This window comes from Aphelocoma coerulescens, chromosome 1A (genome assembly GCF_041296385.1).
Source record: "Aphelocoma coerulescens isolate FSJ_1873_10779 chromosome 1A, UR_Acoe_1.0, whole genome shotgun sequence".
NCBI classification, from domain to species: Eukaryota; Metazoa; Chordata; class Aves; order Passeriformes; family Corvidae; genus Aphelocoma; species Aphelocoma coerulescens.
The window spans coordinates 42,902,004-42,914,876 of record NC_091014.1 but is presented as its reverse complement, the minus strand read 5'-3'; positions in this window follow the sequence as shown (position 1 = coordinate 42,914,876).

Genomic DNA, 12,873 nt, shown 5'->3' with positions numbered 1-12,873 from the left:
TGTGCTGGGCAAAACTGACTCCGTTTGGGAAAGAATAATTTAAACTTAAATTTTTTCCTGTTAAAATACATTAGGGTAGTGAGAAGTAAAGGCAAGCATTGAAACAAATTTCCTCCCCAGTCTCCCAGGCTCAGCTTTGCTCCTTTACTCCCATCTCCTCTACACACCCCAACAGTGACACAGGATGGGTGAGGAGATTAGGGTCAATATGTAATGATTCCTCTCTTGTGCTCCTTCCCTATCACATCTTTACTCTTCTCCAGTATTGACTCTCCACATGAGTTTTAATTCCTTCAGTAACTCTGCCCAGTTCACTGCACAGATTGCAGTGGATACTGCTCTGGTGCCCAGAGAATCTCCACACCCATACCCTCTTCATCCTCTTCCTCTGATCTTGGTGTTCCCCTAACTGTTCCTCAGTCTTTTGTTACCTCCTCCTCTCTCTTCCCAGGAATTTTGCCATTTCCCAAGATTTTTCTCAGAGGCACCACCAGTTTCACTGCTGGGCTCAGGTGTGCTGTGCAAAGGGTTTGACACAAGGCAGACGCTGCCCTCCTCACACAGAGGCCTTCTCTGCAGCCCCCCACTGCCAGCAACTGCATGTCTACACACAACACAGTTTTTTAACACGAGAAGGGGACAAAATCAAAATCCAATGGCTTGTACTCAAGTTTGAGAATCAACACTATGGCATTAAAATTTTGTCTTCGTTAATCATATGCACCAAGTTCTCTCATCAAAGCAAATTCCAATTACCAAAGAGTCACTGCTTCCACCCAGAACTTGCAACTACTTGCACCACTGATCTGAAACCTCTTTAGAATCTGGAAAATAGAAACCATGTTTTTATGGAAGACAAATTCAAAAATGAAAATTAGTCTCTGAAATTGAGTACAAATCGCAGTCTAAGGCTTTTAAATGTTTCAGATTCATGTAGTTTTGTCTGAACAACAATTTACTGTAAATATCACCTATCTTGAAAAAGCCACATAGTTTCAATTTCTGCATTTTAATATCTTTCATAAAACTTTCTGCAGAGAATTTGACTTCCCATTTAAAATATACCTAGAGAAATACAAACACAAATATTTTATGATGGTTAAAATATATGCTTGTATGTTTGGAATATATCAACAATATACTGAGTGATATTCTCTTTGAATAGTGTAATATGAAAATGCAGCCTGGATATCCTTAATCATGGTAACACTGTTTTAAAAATATGGTAATGAATATTAAATCCTGTGTAATGCACATATGAAAAACACAGACTTTCTGAGACATGCAGGGTTCTTTCTGCTTTGCAAATCATCTCACACAGGTAGAATTATCACTAAACTCTGCTTTTCATGAAAGGAGGCTCAGCTTCATCTTCTGCTTGAAAAGTTATAATATTTTTTACCCAAACATCCTTGCAACAAGCTGTCAGGTATTTTAGGGAGACATGTCCTTCTATTACCTTCTGCTGAAGCTTAAGAAATCACCATGCAAGGCTAAAAGGAGAGCAAATGTGAGTGAGAATTATTTTTATCCTCTAGTAAGCAGACTCGCATCTTAAGAAGTCCCCATCCTGTTCCAGCAATATTTGCCAGATTCTTCAAGCATTCATTGGAACAAAAATTGGAGTCTTGTAATACTTCATGTAACAGAATTCCCTTTCATGGCCTTGAGATACATGATAATTCTGTCATGTCTCCTAATGAGGTTTTCAGTATTAAAGAAAGGTTCCTCTGCTTCAGTTTAAGTCCTGTGCCAGGTAGAAAGCCACTTCTTACCTCCTATGGTCCAAGCGAAGTTAAACTCATTGGGCAAATTCTCAAGGAAGAAGGAACAAAAATGGGACAAGAGAGGATGGTTTCTAATTCCACAGTGGAAAACCTTATTTGTATTATCTATTTAGAAAGGTGAGAAGACAATACAGATTATGTATCTGTGTGTACATAAGTCAGAAGAAATGTAATAACTGGAAACTTTACTTAAAATTCAAAGAAAAGGTAAAATTATACATCATGATGACTAAAGCTAACAGAATATCTGTTGTGTTCTGTGACATGCAAAAGCAATCTGTTCTATTTTAATAACATATTTAAAAATAAAAAATTTAGCCATCTGACAGAATATATTTCATATAGTTCTTCCCTTTCCACCATATTTACACACCATCTTTGTGTGTGTGTGTTTTTCAGCCAAAGCTGCATACAAAGGATCTCCTCAGGAGATACTTCTGCGATGATGGATACAAGTGTTGTTTCCCCATGCCCCCTGAACTTTGCAGAACAGCAGTTGATAGATAAATAACTAACCAGATCCAGAGAGATGTCCATAATTTCTCCTCCAGGATTCACAGAGAATAATATATAACCTGTAGTTTATTTACTTCTACCATGATTTTCCCTCTACCAATATATTTGCAACCACAGTTTGGTACTAGTAAAAGCTAGACTCTGACAGCACTTCTGTGGTAAACACTGAATGGAAGAAGTTTTTGAGCATGAATCCCATACAAGACAGCATCAGCAACAACAAAAAATGCACACGCTTCAGTGGAAAAATATTTTTCGCAATACATTATAACTGTATTAAGGCTGCAAGCAGAAAACAGTGTAGACCAATGAGAAGAAGGTTGCAGCTGAGAAAATTGAATGAACATAGTGTTAAAGAAGATTATCTTATGACAGGCAGGTAGTTGAATAGATGGAGGATATCAAATGGGAAATAAATATGGAAGTTTTCTTCAGAATGAGAACTAAAAGTGAGGAAACTGAGAGGAAGTAATAAATCTGTTGACCTATAAAAATCATTTTACATAGTTGTTTTTGCCAATCATTCTGCCTAAAATTATGAACAGTCTCTGCTTTGAGATGTCACAAGCTGAACATTCAGGAAAATAAATGACACTGGATCACTTTTGTACAAATCCATAACATCCTACAAAACCAAGGAAGATAATTTAAAGAACAAATTTTTGGGTTAGACAAATCATTGCATGGGAGGGCTCTAATACTATATCAGGGCTATGTAAAAGAAGTATTTAAATTGCCATGCAACAACTTTCTTACCATTGATGAAACAGAGACAATAGTTGACAGCCAGATCGCATATTAACAAAAGGAAAGCAGAGATGTATAAAGCCCTGAAGAGTTAAAGCAAGCTTCATTTTGCTTTGACATACTAGAGGAATGCAACAGAACTATTTTATATAAAAACAAAGAGCTCTAAAGTCAAACTGGAAAGTAGCAGCAACACTTTAAATATGCACATTGGATGCCAAAAAGGAATGGAGGTGGAGAAGTTAAAATAAATAAAATGTCTTCTGTAGCAAGCTATTGCTTGCTACAGAAGTTTATAGAATTCTTGACTCTGACAGCTTCCCAAGGACCCCCATCTGAATACTGACACACAGAATAAATGGAAAATAGCCCTTATTATCCTGGACTGTGGTTTCCAGAAGAATCAATAAAGCTGAAGGACAATAGAAATGTGATTACTCCATTAATCCACAGGACCAAATTCAACAGCCAAATATCCTCTCTGTAAACATCCTAATGAATTTTCAGGCAGATCAAAACTATGAGGGTTGATTTCAGGATGAATAAGTGTTTCTGGAGAAATTTTGAGACCTTTCACTAAGTGTCATCCATCTTGGATGCTTACTGTCTGGTGCTGGAGAGAGGGATGGATTTGTTTTCATTTAAGGCAGATCATAAACCATGTTTTTTTTCTTTTAGAAAGATATAAATTTCTTCCCAGGGCAATAAAAATTCTCTGTGAACTTTGATCTTCCTCTTAGAGAGTGTAAACAGATGCATGCTTTTAAAAATGTGAGTTAAGATAAAGAGTGATGCAGTAGTACTCTGTCACTGGTTCTTCTTTCTTTTTTTCTGTAAATTGTATATTTTCACTTTAAGTATGCTGGGTGCAGGGCCCAAGGTCCCTCCTTATAATTCTGTAAATCAGAGTGGAGAAGTGATCATAAAACCAGGGAACTAACATCAGAACTGGGTGCCTCATCTCCATCTTTGGCTCAGAAACACCTCGCATACACACACACACACACACAGAGGTGTGTGAATAATGAATAATTGCAATAAGAAGCAAGCAAGGCCTTCCTTCTTTTCTCAACCTAATTGTAGAAGACCTTGAGAACTTGACCTACAGAAGAATAAGGCATAAATCTGCTAGGCAGCTATGAATATATGCAATATAGTGCCTTGTCAGGACTTGGGAAATTCTTTTCATTATTCTGACCTTAAGAGGGTCAGAATTGTTATCTCCTGGCAATGAAGCATAGACTGGCAATGGAACAACAGTGTGGTCATGAGTTTTGAACAATAAAGAGCTTTTATGATGATGCAGACAAGATTTGTACAGCATAGATTTCTCCTGAGCTAAAATATGTTATCAAACTCTTGGCTATTCACATAGAGTTCATTAATGAGGGAGACTCCTGGAAGCTTTGGGAAATTTCATGGCTTGAAGGATTCCACCTACAGTCTATTAAATTTCTAGCATGAGAAGAGCTCCGTCTCACTGTCATCAACCCTAACTATGATTCTAAGGCAATATCAACAAAAAGTAAAGTAACATGTTGTCACTTATAAAGGCTTATTACTGTGGTCTTCAAGGAAGTAACTGCAGCTGCAACTGCATCTCTGTTTGGATACATGCCACAGGAAAAGCGAGTCAAAGAAAACTGAATATTCTGGTCAGACCCCTTCTGCAAATGTTCCATGATTCTCTTTTTGTAGCCATAGAAGAGATTATAACACTATCAGCTCTGCTGGCATGACTAAGATTGATATAGATGGGCAGGTATGTCCTAGAAGTCATAGTAAAATCTTTTTTTATTAATTGTACATGTAGTTTACATATCTAGTGAGACTTTTCCCCACTTTATCATGCAACCACCCCCTTGTACTGGCACACAGTATTCTCTTTCCATACAGCAGGGTTATCTTTGAGCCACTGAATGTCCTCATTTTTTCTTCCTTTCTTATGATTGTTGGACAGAACAGAAAGGTTTGAGCCATTGTGCTTTTGTTACCACTAAAACACTGCTCTCACTTAAAATGCATATGCGACACAGACTTGGGAGGAGGAGAGTAAAAATTCTTACCTGCAGTTTAAATATCCTATTAAAGGGAGAAAATTTATTGGTATTAGTAGGAGTATTATCTGATCTAAATAACTTCGTAGCAAACTTGACTCTTTATATCCCTTTTCTGATGCTGGAAATAAAATAGACCCATGCTGAATTGCTTTTGTTATTCTGCTAGGTAGATGCCATTCAGTTTCATATTGAACACTATCATCCATGGGTGCTGCTTACATGAACAACAGCATAACAACGGCAAATTGATGTATAAATATGTTCTGTGATACATATCTATACTTGAAATGAAGATTTAATTTGGGTAGTGATCAGCAACTTTTGCCAGGAATGAGAAAGCAAGGTGGGTGGACATGTTTCTGTGCAGCCTCTAGGGAAGGAAGTAACCCTATGCTATCCCAGTGTTTCTAGGTACATCTGTGATTTCTCTCAGCACTCTATATTTCAGGAAGTCAGCCTGTTTGTGAAGTTATTGTAAGGTAGCAGCGGGCATAAGTAAAACACTGCTAATATAGTACTTGGCCAAAAGTAGCCTCCCCTGTAGGAGTTTGTTTATAAATTGCTTTGGTCCACTTGACAAGGTCAAATCCATTCTCTTAATGATGAATCTCATCTGTTCTGGTGCAGAAAGAAATGTTTTCTTTCACTTCTACGTGTGGTAAGAGCTCATTCATCTCTGTATGTTCTAAAGGGAAATCTAGCTACATCAGAGAGAGAAGGAGTATTCAGAGGGCAACTGATGGCCAGGAAGATATATTGAATTCACTTTCCTGGGACAGACATTCAAATGGTAACAAGTGATAGAAAACAGCTCTATATTTCAGCATGATGTGTGTTCCCTCTCTTATGATTAAACTCCCTGTGGGCCATCTGCATTTAATGGGTTAGAACTACTTTGTAGCTGCAGTTTTTTCCTTCCATGGCTCTTATTTATTTGAGATGAGACCAAACTGCACTCTAAAAGTGCAGCATGTAGGAAACACTGCCAAAAGAATGAGTACAAAAAGGCAAATTTATGGGCCAGTGTTGTTTTAAGCATTTAACAGTATAAATAGAAAGTGTAGATAAATGTGGACATGTAAGCTACTCTGTTTATCTCAGTTACATTATTTGCCTAAATTCCAGAAGAGAATTAGTCCAATTAGATTATACAAGCATTAATGCCTCTGCACTAGTGATTTAGCATATGCATAGAATTGTTTTCACACTAAAACTAACAGTCCTCTTAGAACACATTTCCCTAAAAACAAAAAAGCATTGCTCAGTCTATCCCTGTCTCTCTAACTCTGCAAAAAAATCAGGCACAAATACGGAAACCATTGTAGTAAATCAGATGTAAACCACTGATTTAGTAAATTCCTGTGCTTTAAAAATAGCTGAATGGACTATCTTAATAAAAAAAGCATTCATATAAACTAAGTAATGTTGTTCCAGGACAATTCAATTCAGCATAGTAAATCTATTATGTGTTTAGTAGGGACCAGGTCCTACTCCCAAGTGAGATCACTGGCAAGATTCCTGTTAAGTTCAATTAGGATTTGATAATAAGGAGTTTCTTGAGTAAAGAAAATTTCATCCCTCCTTGCCAACACCAATTTTTCTGGCTCTAAATATTCAATAAACTCCCAGCCAATGAGTATATTTTCCACTTTTCTCATTGTATATACTACTTAAGCATTTGCTAAATAATACTCACTAACTCTGATCTCTATCCCAAAGCTTTTTCTGAAAGACCTCCAAAATCATTTAGTATTTTATTTACCCTATGTTTTTAAGTAATATCTGTCAGGTTTTTCCATATATAAATATGTATTTCATTATATACTAAAATGTTTATAACAAGTAAGGAGCAAAATCATTCTTAGTACACTAGAAGCAGAGTTGTTCCCCGAATATCACTTCGAAAGAAAAACACAATTAACATGTTTTATAATGTTTTTTTCCATTAAAGATCTCAGCTGTTTTCCATTTTTAATGATTAAACCAAAATCATTTCAGTAAACACACCTGAGTAAATAGAGGCTTACAAACATTCAAATGCTTCTGTCTGTCTTTGAGCATGCTGTTTGGCAAAGTTTCATTTTAATGATGCCCTTTCTTCTCAGATGGACAAAAATATTATGAAAGTGTTAACTAGGACTTTTTCCTGCCTATAAGCAGATTGCTAATTATAATCAGACTGTATTCAACCAAAACCAAACCAATTAAGGTTTTGGGTTTTAATCAAAAAAAGGCTTTACACAACTTAGTCATCCCTCTCCATATCAATAAATTGCTCATTCACAGAGAGGTAGTGGTATCAAAAATCAAATCTTTTGCAGCTACTGCATAATAGCAGAAGACTTTGCCTCACTTTAATGACAGTGAGACTAAAATAAACTGCAGTTAGTGCACATAGATGGATACTCTCACAAGAGTACGAGACAGGGAGGATCAAGCCTATTTCAATTATTTTTCATAATTAAAGAATGCAGAACCCAGCTTCTGAGAGATGAAGCAGACAGCTGTTACATTATGGACGGTTGCTATAGGTAGAACTGGAGCATGGAAAAGCACTCCTGTAACAGCATCTTGTAAGCCATCAAGTTCCACTCTATAAGCCAGTCAGAAATTATGAATTTTGACCTGATCCTATAACCTACACTTTTTGAAATTATGTTTTTCATGCTAACATCACTTTAACCAATATTATTTCCTATACATTGATGTATTTATTAGTCTAGTTCCTATGGGAATAATCACTGTTATGAAGTTTGGCAGCATGAGTCAAGCTGAAGTTAAGCTGTTGAGTGTGAGGTCTAGAAAAGTATAAGGGCTCACAAACCCCTATTCTTTGTGATGATAATGAAGGTGTGAGGTCTAGAAAAGTATAAGGGCTCACAAACCCCTATTCTTTGTGATGATAATGAAGGTGTGAGGTCTAGAAATGTATAAGGGCTCACAAACCCCTATTCTTTGTGATGATAATGAAGGTGTGAGGTCTAGAAATGTATAAGGGCTCACAAACCCCTATTCTTTGTGATGATAATGAAGATTCACCTACTTGGTTTGGGCTTTTTTTCCTTATAATATATATCTTGTGTGGAGTGTTTGAAAAGATTTGATGAGGCACTATGTAATTTTTATGCTGTTATTTCAATAGAGTAAAAATAACTGGCAGGAACAGGACAATATCTCAAATATATTTTATGTGGTAGAGTTGTGATATATTCCTTCATTTGCATGCCACAGCCATATTAGTTTTAATGAGCCTGTGGTGCAAGGGAGAGTGGTTGTGCTTCAGGAATTTAGTGAGCTCACTGTTTCAACCATCACTGTGCTTTTGCTTTAATGTTCTGTCCTACTGTTGCCTCAAAAATACAGAAAAAAAAAGTCTTGAAATTCATGATTAGAGGTGCTTCTCCACAAAATTTCACAGTATGTATTTATTGCCAATGACAGTCAACCAGCACCAACCCTACCTCTTCAAGACTTACTCTTGATTCTTTATATCCCTCCTTAAATGCACACTGGAAAGGTGGCAATAGAATAAATCTTACATTGCCAGGTCCTGGTGACATTCAGGACAAGTTGTTTAGGCATAGAGGGAAGGGAGGGTTGCAGTGGGTTTAGTTTTCCCCCTTCCTCCAGCACTGTACTCTGACTCTCCTCCCAGAAGATTGTTCTGTCCCCAGCCATCATACTCCCATCATTCTGCACACTCCTTCATCATTCTAATGCCAGCCAAATCTAAAAAAATCACTGTAGATGAATAAGAAATATGCATTCTGGGAATGAGTGGTCCACTTGTTATTTGGGTATGAAAGTGCTGGGCGAATGCCCTGGTTTTTGGCTGGGGTAGAGTTAATTCTCTTCACAGTGGCTGCTATGGGGCTGTGCTTTGAATTTGTGCTGAGTAGAGTTGATAATACAGAGATGTTTTTGTTACTGCTGAGCAGGGCCTACACAGAGCCAAGGCCTTTAAGGCTTTTCATACTGCTACATCGGCATGGAATTTGGGAGGGCCTGGGAGGCTGGGAGGAGGCACAGCCCGGATAGGTGACCCCAACTGACCAAAGGGATATACCATACAATTTGGCATCATGCTCAGTATGTAAAGTTGGGGGAAGAAGAGGCGGACATTTGGAGTGATGGCCTTTGTCTTCTAAAGTCACCGTTACATGTGATAAAGCCCTGCTCTCCTGGGAATGGCTGAACACCTGCCTGCCCATGGGAAGCAGTGAATTAACTCCTTGTTTTTCTCTGCTTGTGTGCATGGCGTTTGCTTTCCCTATTAAACAGTCGTCATCTAAATCCATCAGTTTTCCAGCTTTCACCCTTCTGATTCTCTCCCCAGTCTCTCTGGTGTGGGAGTGAGCGAGCAGCTGCATGAGGCTTGGCTGCTGGTAGGGTTTAAACCACTACAGGGAAGACATGCTTCTTAGAGGAAGAACCTCCCCTTAAAATATTTTGAAACTAAGAAATATAAGCGGTTTTAATGGGTTCTAACTCTGATCAGCCTGATTTAAATCTGATTTCGAAAAAGATCTTTGCCATTTTGAAAAAACCCTGCAATATTTTATTATTTGCAAACAAGATAATTTACTTCTATTATGCTAAACTATCTCATTATTAAATGCACAATATAGGTTATATTTGTTAAATTTTATAATTCAGGCCCTTACCATAAAATTCACAGTCAAAATAAAATGCCTTTAACATATTGAACTGTATTTTTTCAACACTTCACTCTACAAAATGTTATGACAGTAAAGAAGTGAAGTGAGAAATATAGTTCATTTCAACTTATTCTCAGATACAAAAGATGCTTTCATTAATATGTTCCTGTGGTAAGTAATACTGTTAAACTCTAGGTAAAAATGAGTTTTGTCAAACTTTTCTGACCATTTTGGTCGTAAAAAGACTGTATCTTTAGCTGCTAAATGCAGTGTTGTCCATCACTTATGAGTCTGTAAAAACTGTAATATAAATAAATTTACATTTCATAGGCAAATATACATTTGTTCAAAAATTTGTTAAAATACAAGCTTAAGATTTCAAAATGTTGATGAATCAATTGTAGGAGAAAAAACAGTGCATCAATAATTAGAACAATATTTCACTTTCTCTTTTAACAGGATAGGGACTCTTTGCCCAAAAGTTCTATAAATTTGCTTCTCAGCATAGCATCATGATCACATATCTCAAACATTAGTTAACATACTTGACAGGAAGGCTATGTAAATCACCTCCTTTTGTTTTTACTGCATTTTCCACATGTTCAAGAAGCAGTAAAGAGATTAGTTGCTCATGAGAAGAAATCATTAAGTGATAAAATCAAAGCACAAAAACACGAGTCCTGTCAAGTATGGGAGTATAATCCAGTAGAAAATAAAATCATTTAACTTTGATAGAAACTTGCTTAAATTATTTGCATATATTGAAACATCTCTTTCCTAGAATTTTATTAAAAAAGAGTACACTACCAATAGCCCTGTTGAGTCTCTCTGCACTATTTGTGGAATAAGGAGCTACTCATCTTGGTTAAAAATCTGAGTCTGGCCTTAAGCCAGTGTGGGCCAGATTCTGCCATCCTTACCAGAGCTGAATAGTACCTTAAGCTGGGCCTGATTATGAACCAATTACTCATGTTGTGCTTTTTAATGCATGAATGGGGCCATTGTGAATAAACATTTACAAGTGATTCACAATTTGGCCTATGTGAGTAGCCTCACTCCCATCAATGCGGCTACTCACGGAGTAAAGCACTACTAAATAAAACTGGCAGAATGTGACCCTGTTGTAGTACTTGACATCTAACATGAAGATACTTTTTCATTAGCTAAATGAAACGCTGCAACCAACAGGCTATCATTCATTCTTCGAGACGAGGCTGATGCAAGAGCATGACAAGCTTAATGCAGGCCTGCAACATATCACACCTCAGGTTTAATGAAGGATTGAATACCTATTTATTTCATGTATAAAGTTATGCTAGCAACATGTAACAAAAAATTTCTGTTGTTAGATTTGAGGATGAAGAATTAATTAGAATTGCATCACTTTCACTTAATTAAAATCAGCAGGAAGATGACATGTTCTTTTATTTTCCCCTTTGATTTTGGAAGCATCTAAAATTGCTGTAATATTTTGAAAATAAATATTTATTCTCCCCAAGTAATCTGCAACTGCAATAAATTCCTAGAAATTGTTGCATTTTACTCCTGACATAAAAAATCTTCAAATAATTTGGGGGGATTTCAGAAGAAAACAGTAGCAAATTCTGCTATGAAAATAAATAAGTAAATTGAAAGAGGCAACAACAAAAATGAATTGGAGATTGTCAACTAAACTTTTCCTTCTTTGTCCACTAATGACACCCTAAAAAAATTCTAGAAATTGCTTTAGCATGTTCTAAATACTATACCTTAAAAAATGATTATGTGGAAACTGAATAAAATATAACAAAAACAAAAAGGAAAAATATTTTTTTTAAACTGAAAACAGATTACTAAAATATCCCTTGCATTTCCACCACTTTCATCCTTCTGCGTGTGGCAAAAATGTCTATACAAAACTAATGTCTCTACCTGCACCAATAAAATTCTCTTCTTTTTTTCTTTAAATTGTCAGTCTAGTTTTACTGCTGTCTAAACAGACCATAAAAAATGGAAAAGATAACTTCTAGCCAGAATACTCTTTTCCAGCTCCTCAGACCAAAGCTGAAGCTAATTTTTAGAAGGAGAATCGAATCAGGAAACCACAAATTGAAGTATATGTATGTGTTAAAATTTGAGTTTATTACTAGTGGAAAATAGGACAACCTTCATTTCAGCTGTGTAAGAATCTGCTGTAAAAATCCCATTTTCAGTTGATCCTGGTGGTTTCAAAGTTAAGCTTATTTATTCCCTTGAAAGGCTACAGAATGAATCCATCTCCTATTTTTATTTCAAGTTTAGCCCCCCTGAGTGGGAGTAGAGAAAATCTGGGGATTCCTGTGTGTTTGTTTTTGTGAGTACTGGTAGTTCTGCAGTTGCTGTGATGAAACTGCTTCCCGGATCTTTCCTTCTTCCCCCATGCACCCTCTGTTCCTAACTAATGGCAGAGAGAAAAGCAAGAACAAGCAGGGGGTGCCCCGAGAGTTGTATCCTGTTCTAGTCACAGCCATGCAAGTCTTTCTTTATTTCAATTAATTTACTTTGCCTTTATGAACCTGAGAGACTGACTGTTGCTTTCAAAGAGGCTGACATTTCACTCATCTGAAGGAGCTTGGAATGTGACAGGGGAAAGGGAGGAGAAGTAAATCAAAGCAGATAGCAATTCTCCAGATGTAAAGTATTTTTCTTCTCCTCTATTTTTTTTTCCACCAGAAATGTCAGAAAGTCTGCTGACATTTTAATTCCTTTGTGATAGGCTGGGAGCTGAGAGCCAAATCCTGCTGCCTTTGCACTCAAAAAGATTTTTCCTGTGCACTTTAAAGGTAGTAAACTAGTCTTACACTCTGGAAAGCATATAAGCAAATTATCAACAAAATATAACTAAAGCTAAATGAACTGTACTCTAAAAATGTCTTACGATCCGTTACTAACTGAAAGTGGCAAGCCTTGTTGGACTTTCTTTGTTTCAGTTTGACCATAGAGTAGCAAAACCAAGATGGATTGTACTGGAAGTAAGACCTCACTGTTGTGTTGTTTGGGGTTTTTTCCCTAATATGTATTCTGTTAAAAGTGTAGGAGTATTATTCCATGCTGTCTTTTAGTCACCTAAGCTTCATGACACCCTAT